Genomic DNA, 8,145 nt, shown 5'->3' on the forward strand with positions numbered 1-8,145 from the left:
GCCTTGTAATTGTTTTTGTCTGTCTGTCTTCAAAAGTAAATGTACAACGTGTGAGCGGCGGAACGTTGTGCTATTCTTAAAAAGATATGTGCATGTTCGTCTCGTATTGGTCACAACGTGTGCAATGAAACAGATTTCAACTATTTTTTGTACTCTGAAAGTGTTGTGGAAATGCAGTAAAACGTAGACGTTTCATAGAACAAAACTTCTTGTTGGTTGTCTGCGTCCATTTTTGCTTGGTTTCTTTTAACGGTGAAGCTGTTTAGGCCACTCGTAATGTGTCATACCCTATCTTTAAAAAAACGTCGATGTGCCGTTGCCTAGCAACCGTACGTCCCTTACAATCGGTGTGACGTCATGTCAAGTTACGCGTGGTCCGGAGTAGCACCTGCGCCGGAGTACTATAGTGCCAAGTCGAACATCGCTACGCGATGGTAATGATAACTTTTCCGCCAGATAAGGGGATAACCGTGTGACTGTGGAAGCAGGGTCCTCGCTCCGCAGCAGGACTTTCTAGGCCTCTCTACTATGTGTTCGCGCTGTCCGTATACGGTCGCGCCCTACAGCGGGATAGAGAGAAAAATACCTTGAAGAGGATCAACAGAAGCCGCGGCGCTTTCATGTGGCTAGTGCGGGCCATGCCACTGACATGCAGGCAGAGAGCTTTGTTGGCCTTCTTCACGATCGAGTGGCTAATGCGGGCCATGCCGCTGACATGCAGGCAGAGGGCTTTTGTTGGCCTTCACGATCGAGTGGCTAGTGTGGGTCATGCCACTGACATGCAGGCAGAGGGCTTTTGTTGGCCTTCTTCACGATCGAGTGGCCATATCCAGCATATGGGCACCGTACCCCTGGGTGCGTACCAGATTATCTGTTAAAATATTGTTACGGGTAGCTTATTCAATTGAATGAAGCGTTGGGTGAACAAGATGGCACCAATCCAGCAACAACCAAAGACCATTGTCGTCGTCTTCCTCTTTCCTGCAGCCACGCTGTGACGGCTGTTTTGTATAGATATTCTCACATTCGTTCGAGTGAAATATGCCAATGCAAAATGCATGGCGATCAGATGTGCGGTAATCTGCAGGCAAGTCTGCACCGCTTCAATGCGGTTGATTGTATCCCGTTTTAAGAAGCTAGAGGTGGGAGAAAAAGAAAACACGAACAGGACATGTGCAAAAAAAAAAAAAAAAAAAAACGGACGCACGCGTGCTACGTCTAAACATTTTAGTGCAATTTCCCTGTTCAAAACACCATTCAGCTATTAGCTGTATGATGTAACGAAGTTATCTGGGCCGAATATTATGTGTTGTAATATTGTCAAGATGCTTATCTATTTATCTCTTTAGCGCTTCCCAATTTCACCGAACTGCCAAAGCAACCATTCACCCAATAAACGTGCATCTTTCTTTTACAAGACTTCAGAAACTTCCCAACAAAACTGCCGATATCGTTGAAGGACTTGTTTCATGAGCTAATGCTCTTGATAAATCAAATAAATCATAGCATTCTATTCGCGTGCTCTAAATCGTTAATCAACTTTATAAATCCTCGGCTTGCCGAGAGATAAGAGGATTCCTTCGCTACATTACAGCTTGAAGCAATTTGGTTTCGCGAGTGACAAGGCGTTGTGTATGGCGTAGATGGTGCATTTCTACCCCTTTCCTCTTCGTAAACTGCGTACGCGTGTGCGCCAGGCAACAAGTGCGCAGCGTTGTTGCCCGGTGCCCGTGCCTGGTGCATATGCGCAACGCCTCCTAGATTTCCCGTGCCTGCCGGATTATCGGCGGTCACTTGGGAAGCGGTGGTCGTCGGAACTATAGTGGTGGCGCCGCTCAAGTAGGAGTGTCTTCAAATAAGTTTTTACGTTTTTTTTGGAGCTTATATGCAACAAAAACGACGTTAAAAAGTTCTAAGAAAGCGTAAACGTAATTATAATTAACTCTACGTAAGTGACGCCATAATTCAGCAAGCAACTTTTCTAATACAAGGCATCCTCTAAAATTAGTAGCAAATGCTAAAATTGCCAATCTCAAAGGCCAAGTACAAAGACCCTTACCCCTACGTAGGCAGCGCTGCCATAGATGACTGGCGTTTCGCGCTCATCCGGCAGACGCGGGAAATCAAGGAGGCGTTGATATGCGGCTCGGCATATTAGGGTTAGCCGTGTCGAGACAGTTGCTGACATGGGGATAATGTACATCGTGCAATTTGGGCACTACTTAAGGGGCACTACTTAAACTGCGCGGCGGCTGCACGGAGTGTCTCCATCTGAGGTTGCGGCTGATAGGCAACGGCGCGGAGGGTTTGTTGCAGACACCAGACGTGTTACCTCGAGCTTTAAAGGGGCCCTAAAACGCTTTTTCAAGCAACCACAAATTGAATTCACTGGAAAAGCTTCTTGCTTCACGAATTCAACGCTTCAAAAATTTTAAGAATCCGTCCATTGCGAGTGGAGTTACGAAGGTTTGTCGCATGCTGCAATCGCATTCTCTCTTCTCTCGTCCCGACGAAAGCGTTGGAAGCTAAGCAGGGAGGAATGGCAGGGCCACACAAAAACTTCACACGCGCCTCGTGGCCTTGAGAAATCTTTGTTTTTTTTTTATTCGAATGCGTCACTTTTTTGGTGTGATCGCGTGCGAGCGTGTGGACAAGTCGCGGCCTCCCGAGGCCATGTCTGTAACGAGTGAGCACGCCATTCTCAAATCAGCGAATGGCTGATAGATGGGTAATTCACGTGTGAATAATAAAAACTAAGGAGGCTGCCCAGCTCCGCACTTCACTAACTACTATGGCGAAGCCTACTTAATTTTCTTGCTACTATTTGAAGCCACATTCCTTTTTTTTTCCTATTTTTTATTTTGAATATTTAATAAGGGGTGATTCGTGGTGTTCTACACAATTTTGTTCTCGACTGTACTTAAAGGTAAAAAATATATAAAACATGTGAAGGCAAGATAACTGCTGGTCATCAAGATTATCACAGACTGGGTTTCAAGAGAAGGCAAGCAGGCGAAAGGGAGGCAAAGTTAGGTGGGCAGATGAGATTGAAGAGTTGGCTGTTATAAAGTGGCAGCACAGGACCGAGTTGGCTGGCGGAACACGGGAGAGGCCTTTGTCCTGCAGTGGGCGCAGTCAGGCTGATAGTTATGAGTTGTGGTGTTTGACATATTTTTGTTCTAGACTGTACTAAACAACATTCGTCGGATCGCGCGCTTGAAATAGCAGCGCTGGAACGCCCCGGTGACTTTGAAGCTGGCTTCTCCGCGTGATGAAGCTGCGTGAGAGAAGCCTCTTCTATTTGTAAGCAACGATTGCTTTTTTTACAATGAATTCACAAACCACTTCTATCTGGAAAGAAGAGTATTCTCTCCAACGCACAAAAAAGCTCACGAGACCACAGGCAATAACCCTTAGGATGCTGCAAACTAATTCTTACCAGAATCTCGCCTTCATGCACTGCCTATTCCCAAGTGATTCCAGTTCGCTCTCGCTGCGTGGGAACGTGTGATTTAGAACACACACTTTAGCCTTTAGTGCCAACGAGTGCGCTGAAAACCACGCAGCGGGGTGCGATAACGGGGCAAGAAGCTACGTTCGTTCTTGAGCCTGTACCACGGCCTTGCGAACATTTTTTTTTTCCCTCTTCGAACACGTGGCATACTGTCAGAGCGATCACAAAAGAGAAAGAATGAAACGCTTATTTGACGCTCTGCGTGAAAACATCAGTGAGTGGGATTCTGAGTCCGGGATCCCATTGGCGCGGGCCGCTGTCCTCGCACGTTTCACGAGGGCCTCTTGTGTCTTCGGATTCGAGCTGGACGGAGCTGCCTCCCAACCTTATTGTTGTGTTATGCCCAAGGTTGCATAAATGGATTCTGAGAATATCCCCATACCATGTAGTACAGGTTGGATGTTTTATTGACGTGGAATCTGCACTGTGGTGCGTGTGTGCCCGGACCTATTTTAGACAGTATGTATGGATTGGGATAGGATAGGTATACGCAGGCGATGCCACGCTGCCTGAGATTTCTTATAAGGTTTGGCCCACGGGGTGGAAGTTTCTGTCTTTCGAGTCGGTGTTGTTGCGAAATATGCAGTATACGCGAGAAAAATGTCCATACGCATAGCCGAGGGTGGGTGCGGTATGCAGGGTCAGAGGTCTGGAAGAGTCATTCTCGGACCGAGACAGTGACGAGCTCATTGTCTGTAACTCCACAGTGGCTGCGTATTCACACCAGCTGTTTCTGTTCCCCTCTAAACGTGTGGCCGATAGCTGTGTAAGGATTCGATGACGCACACTGGGGCCAATGTAGCCTATACAGAAGTTTCGGTAGGCTGCTTGGGAATCTGTTAGAATCAAGGTGCACCTGGGGTTTCGCAGGGCGAGGGCGATCCCTGCTTCTTTCATGACAGTTGTGTATGTAGCCTTTGCTGCTGATATGCAATCGGTATGCTTTCCTTGACGAACGACGCTTGCCATGTCTGACGAATGATGCTTGCCATGTATTTGTCGTTCGGGGGTCCAGCTGGATCGACAAAGAAGGCGCCCTCAGTGCCTGAGTACTTGTCGGGAGCTTTGTTTGACCCATAGTCAGCGTCGATGTTCATGGAACTGTGGATGAATGTTGCGTGGTAGTGGTTTGATGATGAAGCCTTTCCTCCATTCATGCATTGTTTAGACCTAGTCTGATCAAGGGGGGATTCGATGCCAACTTCTGATGTTGTTTTGCGTTCAGTTCTAGTGATGGCCAGGTGCAAGACTTTATTCGTGTGATGTGTTTGAAATAGTTCCGATACGTTATTATGGAGCCCCGTTTGGAGCAGACGTTCCGTGAGTGTCTGCGGGGGAGCGTTCAGAGCGTTCTTGAGTTACACTTATGACTGTGTCTATTTAGAGCTCATCTGCTTTCAAGATCATCAGCTAGATAAACTTATAGGTTATGCGACTGATGAAGAGTAAACGTGCCGGTACGTGGCGACATCTCGCGATGGCCGTGGTTACTAAGCAGCGCACGATGCTCAAGCCAACCAATGGCTTGAACATCATCGCTATAAATCGTCGTTAGTTTTGTGAAGTAGGGAAGCATCCTCATGTCATTATGCGTCATTACGCGGTGAATTTTACTAGCTGCGATCCATCTCCAAGACAGGTGCTTTTTTTGGATGGTGTGGTTGATAACGACAACGACTTTGGGTTTAATGGCGCAGTAATTTGGGTTTACGGCGCTTGTCAGAGAACAGAGAGCGATTTCTAGCTTACTTCGAGAATTAATTCCAATTCAAGGCCCCATCCTGCGCTATAATGTGTGGCTCTCGTGTTCTCAGGAGCCTTAGGAACAGTTTATGAACATGCTGAGAAATTGTTGCAGGGTCCCTTTAAGGGAGAACGGTCACTGGCTCTGCTCAGGGTTGTGGTGAGAACCGCTGCGGTGGTAAAGTATTTAGAGCGTAAGGCTCAAATCAATGCGAGAGCTAGTGGGTTAAACTGAGGGTGCCACCGGGGCACCCGCCTGTTTGACAGCAAAGCTACGTGTGGCGAGGTGAACCGTCCGTCCGTACGCTGAAAATCCCTGAAGCAGGTATATGTGAAGCTGGTACTGGACAAGCGCCACTACACCCACCAAATTTAGTAAGGTAGACAGGCCGGCAAGATAGCCTTTTGTGCGGCGAGTCGGTGAACGTTCATAATCAATTTTAAGGCACAAAAAACAGCAAAAACACAATCTCAAGACAAGATATGGTAATGACGGCTCTGTCCTGTGTCCTCTCTTGTGATTGTGTTAGTTTCGCGCCTTCAAATCAGTTAAGAATGCGTGGTGAGTTTGACACGATGCATACTTAGCAAACAAGCGCAGCCGTTTGCAGCAACGGAAGGGGCCTTCGTTCCTTAAAGGGGTGGTGTCACCAAATTTCGAGGCTATCCCAAGCCTGTTGTGGGTTTCCTCTGTATGCAAGGACGCTCCACACGAAGGGTCGGACAAAGCAAACGCGTAGAATATATTTTAATTCACTTTTAAATGTGCAGCTGAATGCTCACTCTCACGATCTAGACCCATCGCTTGCGCAGCAACACTGACGTTTCAGAATGCAACGCCAGCTGTCATGACGTCACACCAGTTCTGTAGTGACGAGTGCGGTGGCGTGTCTTGGAGAGAAACTGTGCGTCCGTGCTTTCGAAGAGATACTCGACGCGTCCTTGTCTGTCAGAGACGCCGCGGGCCTTGTCTGTCAGAGACGCCGCGACGTGATAAAAAATTATTTTTATCACGTCGCTGGTACAGATTACTAAGAAAATAAAATTCTTGTTTTCCCATTTTCTAAGCTGGAGCTGAATATCACAATCCAGAACATACTGTCCTTTGGTGCTTCGGCTTTGGACTTCCGCCACAAGAACGCTTTTGATGCCCTTTGTGCTTACCTTCACGAAACGAAATGAATGGGACTTTAACTGCCTAACTGTGTCTTATTAGTGCAGATATAATTTAACATAAAAAGTCACATTTTCGTTATTTTTTATCACGCTCATTTGTAGACAATATAATGACTATGCTGTCTGGTCTGAACGGGAGGAAAACACAATTATTGCACTATTTTTGTTTTACGTACGTTATTTTCCTCATGAATACTGAAAATCTATAATTAATTTATGCAGTCGATTCTTGGTCGAACCCCTTAAGTGGATATGAGTCATAATTGAGGTATCATCATCATCGTAATCCTCGTGTCTCGAAGACGAAGAAAACGAGAAGCAGTTCCGGTGCTCGACTGGCCGGACGCGTTCTTGGACAGCTCCGTGCACCCTTCGTGAGTTCTCGCTCGAAGTATCCGGTTCGCCCGACTCCAGCGTGCGCACGTAAGTGCGACATCAAGCGCTAGTTCTCGCAAGCTTTAGCGAGGCGAATCCCAGGTGGAAGCGGAATGTAACTTTAACGAGTCATCAGTCGCTAGATTTGCAGCGTAGCTGATGCTTTTCACGAAACTCCAATGATCCGTAGTGCCGCACTGCTTATGTCATCGCGGAGGAACGTTACAGCACAGGCAGATGGCGCTCGCTGTCCACCGGCAGTTCCGTGTCGTAGGCTGAACATGTCGAATCAGATGGGTCGCTGGTGTCACGTATTATGGGAACAAGTAATTGGTTACAGTAGTGCAGAAGTGGAAAGTTAAAAGCTCGTCTGACTGAGCCGCTTCGCGATCAGTTTCGATTCGCATTAAATGAAGTTTCGTAGTAAACTGCGCGCATTCCGCCGAGTGAGGATAAAACTGTCCAGCCGTTTTGTTTTCAGTATTAGTTTCTCACAATTCCCCCCCCCCCCTCCCTTCCGTTTCGAGACACGTTTGGTTTCTTCTTTAGGCGGGTAATTGTCTGGCCGGTTCCGAAATAAACGCTTTTTATACCCTGGAAGGGTTGCGAATGAGGCTTGGTGAGGTTACTAAGAGGTTCGACGTTGAGGCTAGGCGAAAAGCTCATCAAAACCCAGCTGCTTGAGAGCAGTGGGGGTTGGCGGAGCATAAAAGAGTTTGCCATTTCTTCGGAAATTCACTCTCCCTAAATGAACAAGACTGCTCGTACCCTCGGGGAAGAAGCCGTCCGACGTGAACAAAAGTGTCATTAAAGTGTTGTAGCTCGAGCGAGTTGGTCATTCATGAACTTACCTTGAATTTTCGGGGTACATGTGAGAAGGTAACATGACGCAGGCGTACAGAGAAAAGTATTGATTGATATGTGGGGTTTAACGTCCCAAAACCACCATATGATTATGACAGACGCCGTAGTGGAGGGCTCCGGAAATTTCGACCACCTGGGGTTCTTTAACATGCGCCCAAATCGTACAGAGAAAAGTAGGCGCTAAACTTTCAAGTATGCTATTTCAGCGCCCACTTTTCTCTGTACGCCTGTGTCGTGTTACCACGCTAATAGAAGCTAAGTTCGTCAACATGGGCAATACAGTCAATTATCTGACGAAGAGTGGCAGCAGCTTCAGTTATTGATTGATTTATTTTGTTTATTAGTGCAGTCTACATCGCTCCAGTGGTCATTATTGCAAGGGGGTGAAAAAAAAAAACACAGCTGTTCAGTAAAAAAAGGCACACATGCGCTGCGGTGCCTGCGCATTCACAAAAAGCACATATCTTGTAAAG

This window comes from Rhipicephalus microplus, unplaced genomic scaffold (assembly GCF_043290135.1).
Source record: "Rhipicephalus microplus isolate Deutch F79 unplaced genomic scaffold, USDA_Rmic scaffold_198, whole genome shotgun sequence".
Lineage (NCBI taxonomy): Eukaryota > Metazoa > Arthropoda > Arachnida > Ixodida > Ixodidae > Rhipicephalus > Rhipicephalus microplus.